Raw genomic sequence first — 25,172 nt, 5'->3', positions numbered from 1 at the left:
CTAAATCACAGGATTTCTCTTAATAAGCCCCAAGGCTTCCATGAGCATTCCTGGTGCTTAAAGCCAAAGTAGTCCTTGGTTTCAAATATTAAAACTTTCTCCGCATCTACAAGTTTCTTGATGTTTGGGTTATTGAACACAAATTCTCTGGATAATTTGCGTTCTAGGAGAAGACATATACATAATCTATGTTATTGTTCTTGTTGCTGTCAAGTCAACTGTGACTCATGAGGACCGCATGTGTGTCAGAGAACTGTGCTCCATAGAGTTTTCAATGGTTGATTTTTCAGAAGTACATTGCCATGCCTTTATTCTGAGGTGCCTCTTAGTGGACTCAATCCTCCAACCTTTTGGTTAGCAGCCTAAAGGGTTAGCTATTTGCATTACTCAGGAACTCCACATAATCTTTATCTGTTCCTAGAAATGCTAGTTGTGATTTCTTTTTAATGAACACTTTAATTCCATCCTGAACAACTTCTTCATCAGAATCTCTTTTGTCTTCATATATCGTGAAGTATATGAAAGGCCATTATAACCCCGGGTTAGGGCACCGACTTTCACACCTTCATGTTCAGGCCTGAAGAAGTTATTTTGTATTGCTTATGGCTGATGGTGTCAGGGTGAGGGTAGTCTGGTGGGTTGCAGTTTCCTCTTACTCTCAGCTTGTAGTTTCCTCTTACTAATGAAGTTGATGTCTTTGCCTTCCCGCCATCTCGGTCCTCTGGCTGGAGCTCAGATACTACACCTCAGTGCATGGACACACAGTGAGCCCGTACTTTTTTTTTTTTTTAAACTATCAAATGATTTATTCTCACAAACTCTAACACCACTGAAAAGAGAAATAGACAGCTCCACAATAGTAGTAAGAGACTTCAACACACCACTTTTGGTGAAGGACAGAACATCTAGAAAGAAGCTCAGTGAAGACACACAAGATCTAAATGCCATGATTAACCAACTTGATCTCATAGACATATACAGAACACTCCACCCAACAGCAGCCAAGTATACTCTCTTTTCCAAAGCATATTCCAAAACATTCTCCAGAATAGACCACATATTAGGGCACAAAGCAAGCCTTCACAGAATCCAAAACATCGAAATATTACAAAGCATCTTTTCTGACCATAAAGCCATAAAAGTAGAAATCAACAACAGAAAAATCAAGGAAAAAAAATCAAATACATGGAAACTGAATAACACCTTGCTCAAAAACTACTGGGTTAAAGAAGAAATCAAGGACACAATAAAGAAATTCATAGAATCAAATGAGAATGAAAACACATCCTACCAGAACCATTGGGACACAGCAAAAGCAGTGCTCAGAGGTCAATTTAGACTAATAAATGCACACATCCAAAAAGAAGAAATGGCTAAAATCAAAACAATAACCCTACAACCCAAACAAATAGAAAGAGCCTCAAACGAAGACCTTGGGCACCAGAAGAAAGGAAATAATAAAAATTAGAGCAGAAGTAAATGAAATGGAGACTAGAAAAACAATTGAAAGTGTCAACAAGACCAAAAGCCATTCTTTGAAAAGATCAACAAAATTGATAAACCATTGGCCAAACTGACAAAAGAAAAACAGGAGAGGAAGCAAATAATCTGAAAAGAAATGAGCTGGGTGATATCACAACAGACCCAACTGAAATTAAAAGAATCATAACAGAATACTATGAAACTGTACTGTAACCAATTTGAAAACCTAGAGGAAATGGACAAATTTCTAGAAACTCACTATCTACCTGAACTAATACAAACAGAAGTAGAACAACTAAATAAACCCATAACAAAAGAAGAGATTGAAAAGGTAATTAAAAAACTCCCAACAACAACAAAAAAAAGCCCTGGCCCTGATAGCTTCACTGGTGAATTCTACCAAACTTTCAGAGAAGAGTTAACAGCACTACTACTAAAGGTATTTCAGAGCATAGAAAAGGATGGAATATTCCCAAACTCATTCTATGAAGCCAGCATAACCTTGATACCAAAACCAGGTAAAGACATCACAAAAAAAGAAAATTACAGACCAATATCCCTCATGAACATAGACACAAAAATCCTCAACAAAATTCTAGCCAAAAGAACTCAACAACATATCAAAAAAATAATTCACCATGACCACGTGGGATTCATACCAGGTATGCAGGGATGATTCAACATTAGAAAAACAAGCAATGTAATCCATCACATAAATAAAACAATAGATAAGAACCACATGATTTTATCAATCAATGCAGAAAAGGCATTTGACAAAGTTCAACACCCATTCACAATAAAATCTCTCAGAAACATAGGAATAGAAGGTAAATTGCTCAGCATAATAAAGGGCACTTATACAACAGCCAACATCATCCTAAATGGAGAGAGTCTGAAAGCATTCCTGTTGAGAATGCGAACCAGACAAGGATGCCCTTTATCACCACTCTTATTCAACACTGTGCTGGAGGTCCTAGCCAGAACAATGAAGCAAAAAAAAGAAAAAGAAAAAAGAAAGGGCATCCAAATTGGTAAGGAAGAAGTAAAAGTATCTCTATTTGCAAATGATATGATCTTATACACAGAAAATCCCAAAGAATTCACAAGAAAAATACTGGAACTAATAGAAGACTTCAGCAAAGTATCAGGATACAAGATTAACATACAAAAATCAGTTGGATTCCTCTACACCAACAAAGAGAACTTCCAAGAGGAAATCACCAAATAAATACCATTTACAATAGCCCCCAAGAAGATAAAATACATGGGAATAAATCTAACCAGAGATGTAAAAGACCTATACAAAGAAAGCTACAAGACACTAGTGCAACAAACCAAAAGACACCTACATCATTGGAAAACATACCATGCTCATGGATAGGAAGACTCAATATTCTGAAACTGTCAATTCTACTCAAAACGATCTACAGATACAATGCAATCCCGATCCAAATTCCAATGGCATTTTTTAATGAGATAAAGAAACAAATCACCAACTTCATATGGAAAGGGAAGAGGCCCAGGATAAGTAAAGCATTCCTGAAGAAGAACAAAGTGGGACACCTCACACTACCTGATTTTAGAACTTATTATACTGCTACAGTAGTCAAAACAGCCTGGTACTGGTACAATAACAGATACATAGACCAATGGAACAGAATTGGAAATCCAGGCGTAAATTCATCCACCTATGAGCAATTAATATTTGACAAAGGCCCAAAGTCCATTAAATGGGGAAAAGACAGTCTCTTTAACAAATGGTGCTGGCATAACTGGATATCCATCTGCAAAAAAATGAAACAAGACCCATACCTTGCATCATGTACAAAAACTAACTCAAAATGGATCAAAGACCTAAATATAAAACCAAAAATGATAAACATCATAAAGAAAAAATAGGGACAATGCTAGGAGTCCTAATACACGGCATAAAGAGAATACAAACCGTAACTGACAATGCACAAACACCAGAAGAGAAACTAGACAACCGGGAGCTACTAAAAATCAAACAGTTATGCTTATCAAAGGACTTCACCAAAAGACTAAAAAGACAACCTACAGACTGGGAAAAAATTTTTGTTTACGACATATCCAACAAGGGTCTAATCTCTAAAATCTACAAGATACTGCAACACCTCAACAACAAAAAGACCAATAACTCAATTAAAAACTGAACAAAGGGTATGAACAGACACTTCAACACAAAAGACATTCAGGCAGCTAACAGATATATGAAGAAATGTTCATGATCATTAGGCATTAGAAAAATTCAGAAGAAAACTATAATAAGATACCATCTCACCCCAACAAGGCTAGCACTAATCCAAACAACACAAAATAATAAATGTTGGAGAGGTTGTGGAGAGACTGGAACACTTATGCACTTCTGGTAGGAATGTAAAATGCTACAACTACTTTGGAAATTGATTTGGCACTTTCTTAAGAAGCTAGAAACAGAAATATCATACAATCCAGCAATCCCACTCCTTGGAACATATCCTAGAGAAATAAGAGCCATCACACGAATAGATATATGCACACCCATGTTCATTGCAGCACTGTTCACAATAGCAAAAAGATGGAAACAACCTAGGTGCCCATCAATAGGTGAATGGATAAACAAATTATGGTACATACATACACAATGATAAAGAACAATGATGAATCTGCAAATCATCTCACGACATGGATTAATCTGGAAGGCATTATGCTGAATGAAGTCAGTTGCAAAAGGACAGATATTGTATGAGACCACTATTATAAGAACTCAGGAGATGGTTTAAACACAGAAGAAAACATTATTTGATGGTTATGAGGGTGGGAAGGGAGAGAGAGGGGGAATTCACTAACTAGGTAGTAGACAAGAATCATCTTAGGTGAAGGGAGGGACAACATACAATACAGGGGAAGTCAGCACAAGTGGACCAAACCAAAAGCTAAGAAATTTCCTGAACACAACCAAAAAAAATTAAAAAAAAACAAACAAACCAATTTATTCTCTTTGTAGAATATAACAGAGTTGCTGAACGCTCCAGTTGGATATACATGTGCTAATGCTCGCTTGATGTTAATGCTATTTCAAAACAATTATTTAGTTGTTCTTAGCAATGCTATTTGTGCATATTATTTTCCAAAGGTATATACTTATTTGCCATTTGAAAATCTTTTCTCAGTTATAAAGAATGGTAGTTTTAAACAGCTTTTACAAAGAGGGCAAACCCAAGAAATTTGAGTCCTAAACAAGGAATAGAGAAAGTTCAGAAGCAGCACCGTTTTCTCTGTAAAATTCCCTAACGACTCAGGGATTTATGAGAACAGTTACCTCTTGAAGTAAGGATAAAGGTGGGGCTGAAAGCAGGAATGTAGAAAGTCTGTTTAAGAAGACATTACTCAATACCATTCCCTATTCTCCACAGCCAAATAAATGTCCTTCATTCACCATACTGGATACAGGCACAGTTGAGGGTGGTGGTACCATACGGGAAATAGGGGCTTAAGTGAAAGATTAACTACTGCATGTTTCAATCCTTGCTCCTCCCACCCATCTCCTTTTCTGCGTTCCCAGAACTCTGGCAGCTGGACTTAATACCCTTCTGGAAGGAGACTGGAAGATTCTTCTGTGGGTAACCTGATTAGCTAGTCAATAAAACTAGTGATATAGGATTTCACTAAGAAATGGCCAAGCCCTATCAGCCTACAGTAAGTAGACAGCCAAGGATATCTGTCATCTAAAGGGAAGCCTCTACTATAGAAGACAGAGACAAAACAAGCAAAAAGCAAACGTAGAGACTGCCAAAAAACACCCGTTGCTGTCGAGTCAATTCTGACTCACAGCAACCCTATAGGACAGAGTAGAACTGCCCCATAAATTTTCCAAGGAGCAGCTAGTGGTTTTGAACTGCTGACTTTTCAGTTAGCAGCCTGAGCTCTTTTTTTATTTTTTCCCCATACAAAAATTTATACATACATTGTTAAGTGACTCTAATTGCTCTCCCCACACTGTGACAGCACACTCTTCCTTTCCACCTGATTCCCCATGTCCATTCAACCAGCTCCTAACCTTCTCTGCCTTCCCATCTCACCTCCAGATGGACGCTACCCATTTAGTCTCTTTTATCTACTTCAGCTAAGAGGGACACTCCTTACGAGTATCACTTTATGTCCCACAGTCCAGTCCAATCCCTGTCTGAAGAGTTGGCCTCGGAAATTGTTTTAGTCTGGGCTGATAGAGAATCCAGGGGCATGCTTTCTGGGGTTCCTTCAATCTCAGTCAGACCATTAAGTCTGGTCTTCTTACTAGAATTTGAGTTCTGCACCCCACCTTTCTCCTGCTCCATCCGGGACTCTCTGCTATGTTCCCTGTCAGGGCGGTCATTGGTGGTAGCCGGGCACCATCTAGTTCTTCTGGTCTCAGGCTAATGAAGTCTCTGGTTTATGTGGCCCTTTCTGCCTCTTGGGCTACCACTTTCCTTGTGTCTTTGGTGTTCTTCATTCTCCTTTGCTCCAGGTGGATTGGGACCAATTGATGCATCTTAGATGGCCGCTTGCAAGCTTTTAAGACCCCAGACGCCACTCACCAAAGTAGGATGCAGAACATTTTCTCAATAAGCTTTGTTACGCCAATTGACCTAGATGTCCCCTGAAAGCATGGTCTCCAGACCCCTACCCCTGCTATTCTGTCCCTCAAAGTGTTTGATTGTATTCAGGAAACTTCTTAGCTTTGGTTTAGTCCAGTTGTGCTGACTTCCCCTGCAGTGTGTGCTGTCCTTCCCAGCAGCCTGAGCTCTTAACCACTGCACCACCAGGGCTCCAGAGACTATGCTGGGAGAGGAAAATATCAAAAATGTGATGATTAATATCTCCAGAGAGATATCAAATTCATGAAGCAGAAATAGGATGATATAGAAAAGAATGAGAAAGAGCTCTTGCCAAATTAAAAGTATTTTAACAGAAATGATTAGCTCAATAGAGGATTTGGAAGATAACACTGAGGAAATTTTCTAGAGTCTCCTAGACTCTAACAAATTGAAAAGACAAAGAGATTACAACTAAAGAAGAAATGCTAGGAAATTAGAGGATGCATACATATGGTTCAATATCTGATTAATAGATATTTCAGAATGAGGAAATGAGAGAAATAAATCATCAAATGAACAATTCAAGAAAATTTCCTATAACTAAAGGACAAGGGTTTCTAGATTAAAAGGGCCCACATAATAGACGAAAATACACCCAAACCAAAGAATATCATCAGGAAATTCACATTTGGGGGGCAAAAGGAATACTGTGTAAGTTAACAAGAGAAAAAGAGTTACATATAAGGGATCAGTAATCAGAATGTCTTTGGACTCCTCAACATCAATAGTGGAAGCTAAAATACAATAGAATAATACTTTCAAAATTCTGAGAAAATATTATTTCCAGCCTAGAATGCTAGAATGCTCAGGATTGGAGGGAGACTCATTAATAACCTGCAATATGCAGATGACATAACCTTGCTTGCTGAAAGTGAAGGGACTTGAACCGCTTATTGATAAAGATCAAAGACTGCAGCCTTCAGTATGGATTATACCTTAACATAAAAAAACACAAAAATCCTCACAACTGGACCAATAAGCAACATCATGATAAATGGAGAAAAGATTTAAGTCATCAAGGATTTCATTTTACTTGGATCCACAATCAACACCCGTGGAAGCACCAGACAAGAAATCAAATGACGTATTGAATTGGGCAAATCTGCTGCAAAAGACCTCTTTAAAGTGTTAAAAAACAAAGATGTCATTTTAAGGACTAAGGTGCGCCTGACCCAAGCCATATGCATGTGAAGCTGGACAATGAATAAGGAAGACCAAAGAAGAGTTGACCTCTTTGAATTATGGTGTTGGCAAAGAATATTGAATATACCATGGACTGCTGGAAGAACGAAAAAATCTGTCTTGGAAGAAGTACGGCCAGAATGCTAATTAGAAGCACAGATAGCAAGACTTCGTCTCACATACTTTGGACATGTTATTAGGTGGGACCAGTTCCTGGAGAAGGACATTATTCTTGCTAAAGTAGAGGGTCAGTGAAAAAGAGGAAGACCTTCAACGAGATGGACTGATACAGTGGCTGCAACAATGGGCTCAAGCATAACAATTGTGAGGATGGTGCAGGACCAGGCAGTGTTTTGTTCTGTTGTACACAGGGTTGCCATGAGTTGGGACCAACTCGACAACACCTAACAACAGCAGAATGCTATACCTAGCTAAATTATAAATTAAGTGTGAGGATAGAACAAAGATGTTATCAAATATACAAGGTCTCAAAAAGTGTGAGGGCATTGGTTGTTTAACAGTAAAATTCTTGCCTTCCACATGGGAGACGGGGGTTTGATTCCCAGCCAATGCACCTCATGCACAGCCACTAGTCATATGTCAGTAGAGGCTTGCATGTTGCTATGATGCTAAACAGATCTCAGCAGAGCTTCCAGACTAAGAGGGACTAGGAAGAAAGGCCTGGAAATCTACTTCTGAAGATCAGCCAATGAAAACCCTATGGATCACAATTGTCTGATCTGCAAAAGATTATGGGGACAACAAAGGACCAGGCAGCATCCCTGGGTGGTGCAAACAGGTAACGTGCTTGACTGCTAACCTAAAGGTTGAAGGTCTTAGTACACCCAGGTTCACCTTAGAAGAAAGGCCTGGTGACCCACTTTGGAAAAATCAGCCATTGAAAACACTGTGGAACCCCTACTCCGACACACAGAGTTGCAATGATTCGGACGAAATGGGTTTGGTTTTTCAAAAAAATTAGCTCTCATTACCCTTTCTCAGAAAGCAACTAAAGAAAAGGCACCATGAAAATGAGGAAGAAAATCAAAGAAAAAGGAGAATATGAGATCCAAGAAATAAAGGATACAACTCAAGATAGAGGGAAAAGGAATCACCAGGAAGACGTCTTACAAAAAGAGTCACCAGTCTCAATTCGAACAGGTCAGAAGTCTCCAGGAAGGATGTCCCTAGAACAGATGATATTGATAGGGTTCCTGATATGTTTTAAAATATTAGGAGGATATTTAGATAGATGGTGAGTGTTTGGGGATGAATTAATGACAAGTACCTAGAAAACTGGAGTCCCTGGGTGGTGCAAATGGTTAATGTGCTTGGTTGCTAACCTAAAGGTTGAAATTGAGTCCACCCAGAGGCACTTCAGAACAAAGGCCTGGTGATCTACTTCCAAAAAATTAGGCATTGAAATCCCTGTGGAGTTCAGTTCTACTCTGACACACACGAGTCAACTCAATGGCAACTGGTTACTGGTAACTATGAAAACTAAAAAAGAAAGATGGTTGTTAATTCCAAGGGGGAGAAATGTACAAGAAAGGAAAAGTGTTCATTGCATACTACACGACTTAGTTGAATAATCTAAGCACCGAAAAATGATTCAATAAAAACATAATATATTGGGAGGATGAGGGAGCAAAAGGGGAAATATATGAGCCTTATATTTTCATCTTCATAGTGATAGGCCAATGAATAATACCTACAACTAAAAATTTTTTTTTAAATAAAAGTGTGTATTTTAGAAATAAGGAAAATACAAAACGTAAAAAAAAGTTATCTTTGAGAAATCCAAAGTTGAAAGTTTTCCATAACAAGTAACTCTTTGACTCTTTAAACTATGTGCATATAAAACCAAAAAAAACAAACCCGTTGCCTTTGAGTCGATTCCAACTCATAGCAACCCTATAGGACAGAGTAGAACTGCCCCATCGGGTTTCCAAGGAGCGGCTGGTGGATTTGAAGAGCCGACTTTTTGGTTAGCAGACAAACACTTTAACCACTGAGTCACCAGGGCTCCTTATGCGTATAGCTTTGACAAAGAATAAAAAATAAATTAAAAATATATATATCATAGCTTTTCCCAAATTCTTGGTTTTTGATATTCTGGTACTCAGGAATACTGGATTTGAGTAACTTGTGAATTTAAACTTTGTATAAATAAAAGTTGTCTTTACTTACTCAAAATTCTACCATAGACTATTAAATAATCTACGGGCTCTATGGACACAAAAGATTAAATAGTCACTTGCTTATCTCTTCAGAGTCAACAATGAGTATTTACTTAAGGAAAATAATCAAGCATTTTTATTTCAGTATTTGTTCTTAGTCTAAAATGTAATATCAAAGCATAAAAATATGCTGCCATTGAGTCGATTCCAACTCATGGTGATTCTGTGTGTTACAGAGGAGAAGGGTTGTCTTGGCTATAATCTTTACGCAAGTAGATCACCAGGCCTTTCTTCCATGGTGCTTCTGGGTGGGTTCGAACCACCAGCCATTCAGTTAGTAGTCAAACACAAACCATTTGCATCACCCAGAGAACTTAATTCTAGTATACAGATATAGAAATAAAACCCTTTTTTGGGATGGGTATACAAATAGACAAATACACTTGCAAAAGTGTAAGGGACACCCTTTTCTATAATTGCAAGAAAAGCCTCAAGAGATTTGGCAAACATGACCTGCTAAGTTGCCGTACATTTAAAAATAATAAAAGTATAGGTATATACAAATGTGTGTTTTATGTGCAACGTTATTTTCTATATAAGAGTTTGAGGTGGACAATCAGTTTTCCTTTCTTTCTTCCGTTTTTTGGTCAATTGACCCATTCTTCCTTTAACTGTAAATGGAAGGACCATAGAGCCACCATGCTGCACAGCTTCAAGGGACACCAATCACATTAGATGCACGTTAACGGCACCCTCTGCGGGGCATAAAGCCAAGCAGAAAACAAATGGTGGATATACAATGGGAGTAGTTTTCACCAACTGATAGCAAAGTGTGAGAGCAGAATGAAGAGCAGTGCAGAATAAAAATTCTACAATGGAGTGCTCATATAAAATTCGACTTCACTCCACTTCATTTGAAACTCCAGACCTAACAGACTTGGGCCCCAGTGAATGAATGCAGGGTTTTGGTGTTTAGAGATTTTCTAAAGTTATGTCTCAGAAGTTGAGAGAAAGAGGGAAAAGAAAGAAAGAAGAAAAAGAACAAGAAGACACCGACCCTCTGTGCAAATGCTATAACTGAGCTCTACAAAGATGAATTAAATGTTTACTTTTTTTCTACTTGCTAATCTTTGCTTCATCTCTCTCCTGTCCACCTCCCTTCTCCTTTCTCCTGGAATCCAGCGCTGGCAACTGATACAATGATGAGGTCACAGGATCCAAAACATGGCCATGGTATGAAGGCGGCGGCAGAAATTTTTAAACAGCATTTCAGCACCGCACCAGAGGGCCGAGAAGGGAAACTTGTGTAATGTAAGCAACTATGAGCTCATGCTATTTTATTAATCCAGGGCGGTGATCCCTGGGGTGGCATTACGTGTGTGTATGTGTTCTGCAGTTTCCCATTTTATATGGCAGTCATCAAGAAGTCTTTCTCAGTTTGGGAATGCCAAAAGGAGAGTAGACTCTCACCTGCCAGCAAGGTCTTCGACATTAAAAGCAAAGAATGACCTTCTCGATCTGACTGAGGAGGGGGAAGGAGAGGCAGCTCTATAGTTACAGGTGGTCCTCTTCCTGAGCAAAGGGACAATTCCTCCTACCTCACATCCCGCTGCATCTGTCAGTTTCTTGCTCCTTATCACCTCATTAAGTCACCAAACCTTGCTACCTGGCAAGAAAGACTGATGGAGTGATAATGGGACAACTCTCTTCCTCACTTTGCAGCCCGTGCTCTCTTAATTGCTTATTAACGGGGCCTTCCTCCATCCTCAACCCCCACCCCAGATACACCCATATTATGGAGCGCCCTTCTCTTTAAAAGGCCATTCCTTAAAAACCTTTAACTTTTCTGTTGCCAGTTCTTTCAGTGGAAGATTACTTCCTGGGCCAGACATGGTGGTATTTAAAATTTCTACTTCAAACCCTTTAAAAAGCACTAGGCAACAGTGCAAAACCCTGAAGATAATAATAGCTTAGAAAGAAATTGTTGTCTGTGTTTAGAATCTGCCCTGTGTTCCCTAGATTGTTCATACTGTCTTCCAAATCTGATTTATCCTTCCAAGTCCAGATCAAATGGCACCTCCTCCATGAAGCCCTTTCTCTTATCATCCCCCTATACTGTCCAGGCAGAAGTACTTTCAGTCTACAAACTCAGTAAAAATTCATTTGAATCTTTCTTCTGGCATGTTATATTTGAACCTAGTACTAAAATATTAAAACGTTTAAACCAGGATGGCAACTAGTAGACATATAACCTTGTCTGTTTGTTTGTACTTTTGTTTACTAGAGTTCTCTGGCTGCTAAGAAGCAAGAAGTACAATTTCTAGAAGTTTTTCTGAATAGTTTTCCCATCCCAAAACACATACCATAATATCTAAAATCTACAAGAAAACATAGTATTCATTTGTTTGCTCACCAAAAAGGAAAGTTTTGCCTTTAAAAGCACTTTAAAAGGTGCATCACTGCTTAGCAGTATAACCACACAAATAATGTATCATCAGTGAGCAACCTGCTAAATTCATATGTTTGAATTCACAAAGGCAGCAAGGTTTGGAGTATGACCAAGTCAGTGAGGTGTGAGTATTAAAAATATATATCAGTTTAGGGCTTTGTAATCTTCCCCAATCAACTGATATATACGTTCAGAAAAATGTGATTAACAAGATGGGCAGTTAACCAAGTCCTAGATGCCTCCCAAATCTAAGCTGTGTACTTCTATAGTTCCACATCAAACTTGTGACGTTCCCTCCTAATCTTCCTCCTCCTGTCAGAATCCTAATACTGTCTCCTCCAGAAAGCCTTCTTTTTCTTCTTTCTCAATTCCCCACAGTGGCAGGAGTCAGGGGCACTGAAGAGCTGGGAAATAAGGGAAAGGAGGTTGCTCTCTGAGAGTTACTCCAAAATCAGCACGTAACAGATGAGAACAGAAAGATTCAGAGTTACTTGAGATTCACTAAGTGGACTAACCACAGACCAGAGCAACATACTGGAGGGTATTAACATGTCTATGAAAGAATGTGGCTTTCTGGTGCGTTGGCCAGAAACAGAAATTAGAAGAGTAGGAGACAAACAGTGCCTATACAAGTACTGTCCAGAAGAGAAGGCACCCAGATCAAGGACCCCATCTGTCCTGTGCAAGCAACAGGTGTGGTCCAATGGTGGAGGTGAGCTCAGCAGGCATCCACAGTTGAATCACTCAACTCACACTTTTTGTTATTGTTCCAACTCACAAATCCAGCTTTATATAATAATTTTGTTTCTAAGAGAAACTGGCCAGGAGATGCAAGTACTCAGTCTTATTGTCAATATATATATTTTTCTCTCTCCTAGACAAGACATCAGAATTCGGGTGTATACCTCAGTCTTCTTCAGGTAGTATGTTAGTATCCCCACATCTGGTCACTGCTTGAACAATGACAAGATTGAGTTTCAGAGTCTGGCCTTGGACTATGCTGAATTAAGGAAAGGAAGGCCACCTGGAGGGACTTTTATCAGCCAGCTGATCAGCCCTTCTCCACCTTGTGAGATCTTCTGTCAAATTTCAAGCAAAATTAATTCACCTCCTCCACCTGTGAATAATGAGTCTTCTTTCAATCTTGATGCCATGTTTCTCCTCTTAGATTATTTGCTCAGCATACACATTGAATAATTATGGTGAAAGGACACAACCCTGACACACAATTTTCCTGATTTTAAACTACGCAGTATCCCCTTGTTTGTTCCAACAGCTGTCTCTTGGTGTATGTACAGGTTCCACATGAGCACAATCAACTGTTCTGGAATTCCCATTCTTAGCAATATTATCCATAATTTGTTATGATCCACAGAATCGAATGCCTTTGCATAGTCAATAAAACACAGGTAAACATCTTTCTGGTGTTCTCTGCTTTGAGCCAAGATCCATCTGACATCAACAATGATATTCCTCATTCCACGTCCTCTTCTGAATCCAGCTTGAATTTCTGGCTTTTCCCTGTTGATGTACCGTGATATGCAGATGACACAACCTTGCTTGCTGAAAGTGAAGAGGACTTGAAGCACTTAATGATGAAGATCAAAGACTACAGCCTTCAGTATGGATTGCACCTCAACATAAAGAAAACAAAAATCCTCACAACTGGACCAATAAGCAACATGATCATAAATGGAGAAAATACTAAAGTTGTCAAGTATTTCATTTTACTTGGATCCACAATCGATGACCATGGAAGCACCAGTCAAGATATCAAAGGATGTATTGCATTGGGCAAATCTGTTGCAAAAGACTTCTTTAAAATGTTGAAAAGCAAAGACGTCATTTTAAGGACTAAGGTGCGCCTGACCCAAGCCATGGTATTTTCAACTGCCTCATATGCATACAAAAGCTGGACAATGAATAAGGAAGACCGACGAAGACTTGATGAATTTGAATTACAGTGCTGGTGGGTGAAGGATATTGAACATACCATGGACTGCCAGAAGAACAAACAAATCTGTCCTGGAAGAAGTACAGCCAGAATGCTCCTTAGAAGCAAGGATGGCAAGACTTTGTCTCATATACTTTGGACATGTTATCAGGAGGGACCAGTCCCTCAAGAAGGACATCATGCTTGGTAAAGCAGAGGGTCATTGAAAAAGAGGAAGACCCTCAACGAGATGGATTGACACAGCGGCTGCCACAATGGGTTCAAACATAGTAACGATTGTGAAGATAGTGCAGGACTAAGCAGTGCTTCATTCTGTTGTACATAGGGTCGCTATGAGTTGGAACTAACTCAACAGCACCTAACAACAACCTGTGAACAGACACTCATTTTTTTCTCTTTCTTGGGGCAAATGTTATGCCGTGTCTTATATTTATTTGTGTTTTACAAAGATGCATATTTCTCTCACCTTGACATCAGGGATTGTTTTATTTTGTTTATTCAACCATTGTTTTTTGAGTTCCTACTCTGTGTCAATATAGAAATGAATTTCAGACAGTCTTATCCTCTGTATACTCAGGCGTATAGGGGAGGCAGAAAAACAAATAAATTACACACTGCTGAAGTGGTTAAGAGCTCAGCTGCTAACCTAAAGGTCAACAGTTGGAATCCACCAGCCGCTCCTTGGAAACCCTATGGGGCAGTTCTACTCTGTTTTATAGAGTCACTATGAATCGGAAGAGACTTGACGACAGTGAGGTTTTTGGGTTTTGAAAGGCAATAATAAAAATATGTATGAAGAACAGGAGTACTGCAAAATTGGGAAAGATTAACCATGTTGAGAAGCCTCCCTAGAGGAAGTGATGTCTTGAAAATAAATTAAAATTCACCAAGAAACTGGAAAGGGGAAGAGTATCTAAGCAGAGGGAACAACAGTGCAAATGCAAAGAAGTATGAAATGGCCTGGGAACCAAAACACAACTCAACATTGCTAGAATATAAAGTGCAAGGAAGAGAATCAGGAGAGAGGCAAGATTGAAGAGATGGAAAGAGGATGAAAGTTTGTGTATGCCACACATGGAGTTTGGACTCTCCAATTAGGTGATAGGAGCTAGCTGATTGTTTTAAAGAAAAAAGGGGCCAGAACAGAATTGTGTTTAGGAAGACCTCTTTAGGATCAGTGTGTACACGGAAATGGAAAGAGTCAAGGCAGAAAGTAGCTAGACTAGAGAGATAGGTAGGTAGGTAGGTAGACAGATAGACACACAGACAGATAGATACAGATGGCATTTGGAATAATTCAGATGAGTGCTGTCCAGGAGAAATATACTATGAATCATAAATGGAAGCCCCATACGTAATTTTAAATTTTCTAATAGTCATGTGAAAACATAAAGAGACATATGAAATTAATTTTAATAATGTATTATTATATTTAATCTAATAGGATCCAAAATATTATTCTTTCAACATGTTGTTGTTGTTGTGTGCCATCGCGTCAATTACAATTCACAGCAACCCTATAGGACGGAGTAAAACTGCAGTCAAATAGAAAAATTATTAGGGAGATAGATTGCATTCTTTTTCATCCCAAGTCTTTGAAACCTGGTGTGTATCTTATACTCACAGCATATCTCAGTTTGAACCAGCCACATTTCAAGTACTCAAAATAGCCTCATGTGGCTAGTGGCTACCATATTGTATAGCACAGGTTTGGATAATAAATGATGAGGGTATAAACTAAGGCAGTTACTCACAGGAATGAGAAGGAAAAGATGCAAAATTTGGCAGAAAATGGGGACTGGTTTATGTCCACAATGAAATGCAAGGAAAATGTAATTTTTCTTCCTTTGGAAAACTTGCTGGATGACAATTCCATCAACCAAGTCAGGGCAGCAAGTTTAGGGAAAATAAGATGATGAATTTGTTTGAGATTTACTGAATTAGAGGTGTGTGGGGGACATCAAAGTATCCCTGGTAGTGCAGTGGTTAAGTGCCTGGCTACTAAAGGAAAAGTCAGAGGTTCGAACTCACCACCCACTCTGTGGGAGAAAGATGTGACAATCTGCTTCTGTAAAGATTACAGCCCTGGAAACCCTATGGTGCAGTTCTACTCTGTCCTATCAGGTCTCTATGAGTCGGAATCGACTCGACAGCAACGGGTTTTCATCTTTTATTTGAGGGACACCATGCCTAGTGGATATAATGATGCTAACAGCATAAATTATGTAATACTTTCTATGTTTTAAGCACTATTTTAAGTGCTTTTTGTATATGAACGTATTTAATCCTCAAGACAACCCTATGAGGCAGGAACTCCTGTTATCCTCCACATTACAAATGAGAAAACTGAGGTACAGAGAGAAGCCATTTCCCACAGGCCTTGTAATTATCAGCTATTAAGGGGCAGAACTAAAATCTAAACCCAGGCAGTCAGGCTCCAGAGTCAAAGCTTACAATAGCACATTGCACTGCTGCTCTAAAAGCAGGGCCTATGGAATCAGACAAACCTGGGTTCAAATAACTCCTCCTTTACTTACCAAGTTATTTAATCACTGAGCTTCAGTTTTCTCATCTTAAAATGGGAATAATATGCCTATCCCACAGGGGTGTTGACAGGAATAACTAACATAGCTCATCATAGTGATAGGTGTACAATACATAGTAAATAGTAGCTGCTGTTACTATAATTCCACCACCCATCAGTCAGTTTGCCATTCTGTAATGGCTTGCACATTGTTATGATGCTGGAAGATCTGCCACTGGTATTTTAAATACCAGCAGGGTCACCCATGGTGGACAGGTTTCAATGGAGATTCCAGACTAAGATGGACTAGGAAGAAAGGCCTGGTGATCTACTTCTGAAATTCAGCCAATGAAAACTTTATAGATAAGAAAATTTAATCATAGGGTCTAGGTTTTTTACATCTGCCATTCATATAATGTCATTCTTGTATGGGTAGGCATTTGGATAAGAAAACAAAAACCAACATTTAAAAAATTAACCCAAAAACATACGCAAAGGATATCTTGCTCTGCAATCCCTAGGATTTTTAACTAGATTTCCAACATGTTCACAATGATTACATACCACTTGCTACAAAGCTTATGGTCATGTGATCTAAGTTTGTACTGTAACTAGGGTTGCATTTTACAGAACACTTTGCTTTCTTCTACATGATGAAATGCTGCATACAGAACGTTTTTAATAGTTTTAAAGAAAACCTCAGCAACCAACTAGCACTCAAGATCTTATAATTCCCCAGCTCATACACGCTAAGTCAACAAGCACTCATATTGATCCATCCAATCCAATTGTCATTCCATCCCTCAACTCTTTAAATTCCATTTAGGTAGTAGGGCTCCTCTTTCAAATTAAGGCTAAACTAATAAAACATAATGCTCTGAATGCTAAGCTCATCTTATTCTTCTCATCTCAGATTCTGTCAGGAAGCCTGCCTAGGAAACCTCTTCCCTACAAGATGTACAAGTGGGCCACATACCTGGCTTGCCCAACAGGCACGGCAGATGAGTAACAAGTGTGTTCATAGATTTTGTGGTGCTCCAGCTGTCGCTGATGTCAGTGTATTCTGCTAAAATTGGCGTATTTTTGGCTATCTGCCTCACCCTCTGGGTAGTTCAAACATCACCAGCAGGGCCCAATGGTCTCAGGAAGCCACAGCAAGAAATTAGATTCTTTGTAAGAACAAAAGTACTTGTCAGAGGATGGCCTAATATGGTGGCAGTGACTAACCCAGAGCCCTCCTAGGGGAAGGAAATATGCAACAAGAATAAAAGGGAACATTAAGTAGTTCAGGGACAGTGCATGGGACTGGAGAGCAGTCAGTCACCCTTAAACCTGTGTCTCTTCCGGCTTGCTGGGTAAGACTAGGTCAAGCATTAAATCACTCCATGCTTTCATCACTGTAAGTCCAGGGATTGAACTTGTTAATGGAATACATTTTCTACCCATCAGAATATAAGTGAACATTCATTTGAGACTCCTTTTCAATTTAAAAGATCCAGAAAAATATTTCAAATGCAAAAAAGAAAATCTGGGAAAAAATGTGGGAAGAGAAACAGTTAAGTAAGTTTTCATACAGACAGCTAGAAGCACCTTACTAAGCTATAGGTTCTGTAGGGGAAAATCTATATCATGGGAGTCTGTAGGCTAAGAGACTTGTGTGCTGAGAGATTTGTATGCTAAGAGAGTCAGGCTTGAAGAGCAAAATGGAGGAAGGAGGTTGCTGGCTCACAGACAAGTATTCAGCAAGTAGACGGATCCAAGAGGTGAGTGGTGAGTTGTTAAAAGATGTCAGAAATCCATGCAGACATGTTAACAAGCTGCACTTGAAAATTTGATCCAAAAGAAGACTTTTTTCTCTGAGTTATAAATGAAACTAAATCAATGCAACCTCATAAAATGACATAAATTTGTCTAAAGAAAATATTTCCAAGTAAACGTTAATCCACTAATATTACGCTTCTTTACAAATGGCCAATTCTACACATTCTGTTGTGTTATTCATTCATTTCCACCATGTAAAGGATGTTTTCCTTTTAAAGCAAATAAACACACACACACACACGACACACGTCTAGCTTCCTTCCTTCAGTCTCTCCCTTCTTTAATTAATATGCAAATCAATGTCAAATGGATTAATTACATACTTCTCTATGTCACTTTGCTATTCAAGGATAACACTGGCTTCCCATTAACTCTCAGACCTACCCTGCTTGGTTCTCAGTAGTCTAAATTAAATCTTTATCCATCTTGTTCCACACCCTCCTTCCATATCTTATCACATCCTGTGGCTTCTAACTCAGGATTATCTATTGAATCTGGTCCTCACTGCACTGCCTTATTTCAGTCCTTCCTCACATTGTTTTAGCAGCCTGCCATTGGATCTCCTCCCTTCCATTCTCTTCATTTTTAATCCATTCTCCACACTATCACCAAATAACAGGCAGGTTATGCATCCCCACTCCCACAAAAACATTTGCGTAGAGTCTCACTTATGAACTGAACTAAATTTAAATGTCTTTACTTTGTCATACAAGCAAGACTGTCCACAATCTGACCTCCATCTATCTCCCAGCACCATTCCCTGCTACCATCTCCTTCAACCCACTCCTTCCTCTAACCCAGAGTGCAGCCACATGAATGTCTCCCTGTTCACAGAGCATGTCAGACTCTTTCATGGCTCTATGTCTTTACACACGCTATTCATTTTGAAATGATCTCCTCTGAATCCTTTTTTGTTCAACTTCATCATTTGCTACCCTCTCCCTCTTTTATTCTATTCCTTTTTTCACTTGCTTACACATGGAGCCCTTCCCTGCTTCAGGGATTTTGTACATTGCTATTTCTGCTTGGAATGTTCTTCCCCACACTTTTTGTATGGCTTGTTCCTTCTCATGCTTTGTTTCTTGGCTGAAATCAGGCCAGACGTTCTGCCAGCCCCTTTCCCTATAAGAAGAGATGTTGGAGCTACAGGGACCTCATATTTAGCTCTGTCCAGGCACCATTCAGGCATCTCTGCAAGGATTGATTGCTAAGCAGCCTCAGTAGGCAATATACACCTCTCTATGTCTTTCAGATTTTTTTTTCTCTCTGTCTTCTCTCTCTCTCATCTCTCATTTCTCCTTTCTCTCTTCTTCCCAAAGTCTAATCACTTCAGTCTTAAGGGTCTCCAAACTCTGATAGAAGGCTCAACTTTGATTAAAACTTCCCTGGAAGAACATTCAACTGGTGTTTATGAGTAGATCTTACAGTTGTCTTCCTTGATAAAAAATAAATAAATAAAGTGGTCACGCACACATACACAAAGGCCAGCTACTAACTGAAAGATTGGCAGTTCCCACCCACCTAGTGGCACTGGGGAAGAAAGGCCTGGCAATCTATTTCCAAAAGATTACAGTCATAGAAAACCTTATGGAGTGCAGTTCTACTCTGATACACATCAGGTCACCATGAGCTGGAATTGACTTGAGGACAATGGATTTAGACTTTGGAAATTGAATTTAAAGGCTTAGAACCAATTATCTTACCTGCGTTATTTTATGTTCAAATACAAGGGAGTTGATCTGGAAGGGCATCTTAGCCTGGTTCAGGCTGAGTCTCAGGCTGCTTTAGCTTGGTGCTCTTGCCTGGAAACCCGCAGTACATTTAAAAGAATCACCATTCTCCATCTCAGCTTTCCTGCTCAGAATTATTATGTGTGTTCATTGCTGGTGGTTTCTCTCTCTCTGTTTCTGGAAGGTAAGCTCTAGGAGATCCAGCATCATGTCAGTTTTGTTCACCACTGTATCCCCAGAATCTGGTACAATACTTGGCACATAATAGTGTTCTGTAAATATCTGCTGAACCAACAACTGAAGAAGGGACTCATTTATTCTTCAGATTCAAGCAAAAATGTGATTTCCTAAGTGAAGTCTCCCCTCCTTTTCTCAGGTAGCTATTGACTCTTGCCCCTGATCACCAAGATACTCCACATTCCTCTGTTACAGAGGAAGGAATCAAATGTTGTCTGAGGCCTTATCATATATACTGTGTAAGGTGTTATTACATGTGTTTGTCATTTCATTCTTTTAACAACCCTAGGTGGTAGGGTTGAAGTACTTAGTGATGGAGATCAAAGACCACAGCCTTCAGTATGGATTACACCTCAACATAAAAAAAAAAAAAAAAAATCCTCACCACTGGACCAATAAGCAACATGATAAACAGAGAAAACATTGAAGTTGTCAAGGATTTCATTTTACTTGGATCCACAATCAATGGAAGCAGCAGTCAAAGAAATCAAATGATGCACTGATTGGGCAAATTGCTGCAAAAGACCTCTTTAAAGTGTTGAAAAGCAAAGACGTCACCACGAAAACTAAGGTGCACCTGATCCAAGCCATGATGTTTTCAATTGCCTCATATGCATGCAAAAGCTGGACAATGAATAAGGAAGACTGAAGAAGAATTGATGTCTTTGAACTGTGGTGTTGGCGAAGAATATTAAATATACAATGGACCGCCAAAAGAACAAACAAATCTGTCTTGGAAGAAGCGCAACCAGAATGCTCCTTAGAAGCAAAGATGGCGAGACTACGTCTCACATACTTTGGACATGTTATCAGGAGGGATCAGTTCTTGGAGAAGGGCATCATGCTTGGTAAAGTAGAGGGTTGGCGAAAAGAGGAAGACCCTCAACAAGATGGATTGGCACAGTGGCTGCAACAATGGGCTGAAGCATAGCAACAATTGTGAGGATAGCACAGGACAGGGTAGTGTTTCGTTCTGTTGTACATAGCGTCACTATGAGTCGGAACCGACTCAATGGCACCTAAAAACAACAACATGCAGTAGGTGGAGTCCCTCGGTGGTGCAAATGGTTAATGCATTTGGCTACTAACCAAAAAATTGGCTTGAGTCCACCCAGAGATGTCGTGGAAAAAGTCCTGGCAAATGTACTTCTAAAAAATCAGTCATTAAAAACCTTATGGACTTCTGGTAGTCAGCCCAACGGGACTAAACCAAAGCTAAGAAGTTTCCTGAATACAATTAAATACTTTGAGAGACAGAGGAGCAGGGGTAGAGGTCTGGGGGTCATGCTTTCAGGGGACTCTAGGTCAATTGGCATAACAAAGCTTATTAAGAAAATGTTCTGCATCCTATTTTGGTGAGTGGTGTCTGGAGTCATAAAAGCTTGCAAGCAGCCATCTAAGATGCATCAATTGGTCCCAACCACCTGGAGTAAAGGAGAATGAAGAACACCAAAGACACAAGGAAATTATTAGCCCAAGAGACAGAAAGGGCCACATAAACCAGAGACTTCATCAGCTTGAGACCAGAAGAACTAGATGGTGCCCAGCTACCACCAATGACCGCCCTGACAGGGAACACAAAAGAGAGTCCCTGATGGAGCAGCAGAAAGATGGGGTGCAGAACTCAAATTCTAGTAAGAAGACCAGACTTAATGGTCTGACTGAGACTGGAGGTACCCTGGAAAGCATGGCCCCTGGACTCTCTATCAGCCCAGACTAAAATAATTTCTGAGGCCAACTCTTCAGACAGGGATTGGACTGGACTGTGGGACATAAAGTGGTACTCATGAGGAGTGTGCCTCTTAGCTTAAGTAGATACAAGAGACCCAAGGGGTAGCTTCTGTCCAGAGGTGAGACAAGAAGGCAGAGAGGGTTAGGAGATGGTTGAATGGACATGGGGAATCAGGGACGGAAAAGAGGAGTGTGCTGTCGCAGAATGGGGTGAGCAATTAGGGTCACATAACAATGTATGTATAAAATTTTGTATGGGAGACTAACTTGAAATGTAAACTTCATTTAAACTATAACAATTAAAAAAAAAAACCTTATGGACTTCCGGGCAACGTGGCGCTATAGACAGAAGCACCACGCCTTCCCTCCACAGCAAAGATCTGAAAAACTAAGCCAACCAGAGAAAACACCAATCCTGAAACCCCTAAGCATCAAATGAAGAGATACAGAACTCAGCCAAGCACTGAATGGAATAAGAAGCTAACGGAGAATAGAGAGTGAGGAGAGATATATACAGAGGTCCCCTATCAGCTAACGCAGCATGGATCCACCATCTTGGACTCATATCAGAGATTGGTGAACAGGGGGTATGGCAAAGCAACTTCACGGAGCTTCCAGCGGGAGACAGAACAACCAGTAACCACCAATATATGCTTCCCCACCTTCCACCCTTCTTCACCCCCACTCGGCCTCCTCTGCTTCCTGTGGTCACAGTTTCTTACCTGGAATGCACTGGCTTCACCCCAGTGCTGCTTGGATTCCACCCGCCCACACTAGCTAGCTCCCTGAGTGCCATTTGTTGGCTGCTGGTGTTGCTTTTTCCCACTTCTTTTGATTTCTTCCATACCTCTCACCACTTCCCTCTCCTTTCTCTCAAATACCTGGCTCCATGCACCATCTTTGCTTCTTCCAGAGAGACTGTGAAGTGCTGCTCGAGTGTGGGACTGCCTCCCAGTCCTTGCTGCTGCACTGGTGGGATCCCGGGGCTTTTGTTTGTTTGTTTTTAATTGTTTCTTTGTTTGTTTTCTTTTTCCTTTCTCGAATCGGGAGCCCATTCTAGCTGGGCAGTACTGCACGGCTTGGAACCTACCCCCTCAGTTTGTGCAGACAAGCAGAAGGATCCCTGAGAGCATTTCTTTTTTCTTGTTTTTTTGTTTGTTTTTCTGTTTTTGGGGGGTTTTCTTGTTCTTTTTTTTTCATTTGTTTGTTTTGTTTTCTTTTCTCTCTTTTTCCCTTTTTGTCTTTCTTCATTACTCAGTTTCCCATCTCTTTATACTTAACTTCTCTTCCTGTCTCCTGAATACATGGCACTGAGTGACACGTCTACCCCTTTTGCCAGGCTGTACTTCACAGCCTGGGAGTAACTTCCCCAGACCTTGCAGCCACACTGGTGGGATTCCTCAGGGCTTTTCTTTTTTCTTTCTAATTTTTATTTATTCATTTCTTTTCTTTTCTTTTTTCTTCTTCTTTTCCTTTTTCTTTTTCTCCATTTCTCAGTCTCTTATCTCTCCACTCCAATGGCAAGCTCCCATAGTAAACTTTTTTGTTTGTTTGTATATTTTTGGCTCCTGTTCCTCTCTCTCATCTTTCCCATATCCATCTTAGCTCCACACATCAAAGTCACCTCCCTCCATCCTGCCTACCTGCACTATGAGCTGAACATCACAACCCCAAGCAGCACAAGCATAGCCTACTGGAACCTGCCATGCACTGATTATCAGCTCGCCCTGTTGGCCCTACTACATGCCACAAACAACCATTCCAGCAACTCCTCTGAGCAACTGACCCTGCCAATTGGAGAAGGAGGTGAAGAGTATCGTGCCCACAGATGAGCAAACAACAAAGAACATACGGCCTGCTTGCTCAGACATAACCAAATAAAACAAAAAGCCAGGAGGAAACAAACAAGTCTACCATCAATAAAAGAGGAAAATAACTACCGAATGCCCTGAAGACTGAAGACAATATGAAAACATTTACAAAAACAGGACAGGATGGTTCTAGAAGGAGTCCAAAATAATACACCAGATGACTATCCAGTAGAGGAAAAGGCACTAGAACTACCTGATAGGGAATTCAAATCTCTAATATTCAGAGCTTTCCAAGAGTTGAAGCAAAAGGAGACAAAAATGAGGAAAAAATAGACAAATTCACAGAAAAGGCAGACAAATTCATGGAAAATACAGACAAAAAAATGGAAGAATTCAGGAAAATAATGCAGGAACAAAATGCCAAGATAAAATCACAACTAGAAATCATACAAAAACAACAATTAGAAATCCAAAAGATGAACAACAAAATTTCAGAAATGGACGGTGTCATAAAAGGGCTGAGGAGCAGGCTTGAAACAGTGGAAGACAGGATCAGCGACCTTGAAGACAAACACTTGAATACAACTTTGTTTGAGGAAAAATCAGAAATAAGAATGAAGAAAAAGGAAGAGATCCTGAGAATTATGTAGGACACAATCAAAAGAAAAATTTTTGAGTGATCAGAGTTCCAGAAGAGGGGGAGAAAACAGAAAACACAGAGAGGATCATGGAAGAACTTCCGACAGAAAACTTCCCCAATATCATGAAAGAGGAAAAGCTGGCCATCCAAGAAGTTCAACGAACCCCATATAGGATAGACCCAAAAGAAAATCACCAAGGCGTATCATAATTACACTCGACAAAACCAAAGACAAACAAAGAATCCTGAGAGCAGTTTGAGAAAACAAAAAGTAACATACAGAGGAGAAACAATAAGACTAAGCTCAGATTATTTGGCAGAAACCACGCAGGCAAGAAGGCAATGGAATGACATATATAAAACCTTGAAAGAAAAGAATTGTCAGCCAAGAATAATATATCCTGCAAAACTCTTGTTCAAATATGATGGTGAGATTAGGACACTTCCAGATAAACAGAAATTAAGGGAATATGTAAAAACCAAATGAAACTTACAAGAATTATTAAAGGGAGTCCTTTGATCTGAGAACAAACAACTTCAGCTCACAGGCTGACTCTAGGATGCAGGATCATACCAGTCAGATACCAACCTAGGAAATGAACTCTCAAGGACTAGCCAAAACCAAAAGAAATACAACAGAATCAGAGAAGTTAATCTGTAAATGGCAACAACATCAGAACAATAAAAGAGGGAATAAACAGTGTAGGTATAGAACCTTTTAATAGAGAGGAAGGCAAGGCGATACCAAGTAATAATAGACTGCTTCAAACTTAGAAAGATAAGGGTAAATTTCA

At 39.7% G+C, this 25,172-nt stretch overlaps 1 protein-coding gene and 1 pseudogene across 2 annotated transcripts in view; both read right to left on the bottom strand.

Annotated features, from left to right (window-relative positions):
- Window positions 1-25,172, bottom strand: part of SYNPO2 (synaptopodin 2) — a 221,489-nt gene that overhangs the window by 70,764 nt on the left and 125,553 nt on the right. The gene's annotated exons all lie outside the window — the stretch shown is intronic.
- On the bottom strand, window positions 82-11,245 carry LOC105756796 (iron-sulfur cluster assembly 1 homolog, mitochondrial pseudogene; annotated as a pseudogene).

The sequence above is a fragment of the Trichechus manatus genome, unplaced genomic scaffold (genome assembly GCF_000243295.1).
Source record: "Trichechus manatus latirostris isolate Lorelei unplaced genomic scaffold, TriManLat1.0 scaffold00171, whole genome shotgun sequence".
NCBI lineage: Eukaryota > Metazoa > Chordata > Mammalia > Sirenia > Trichechidae > Trichechus > Trichechus manatus.
This window is presented reverse-complemented; position numbering and strand designations above follow the sequence as displayed.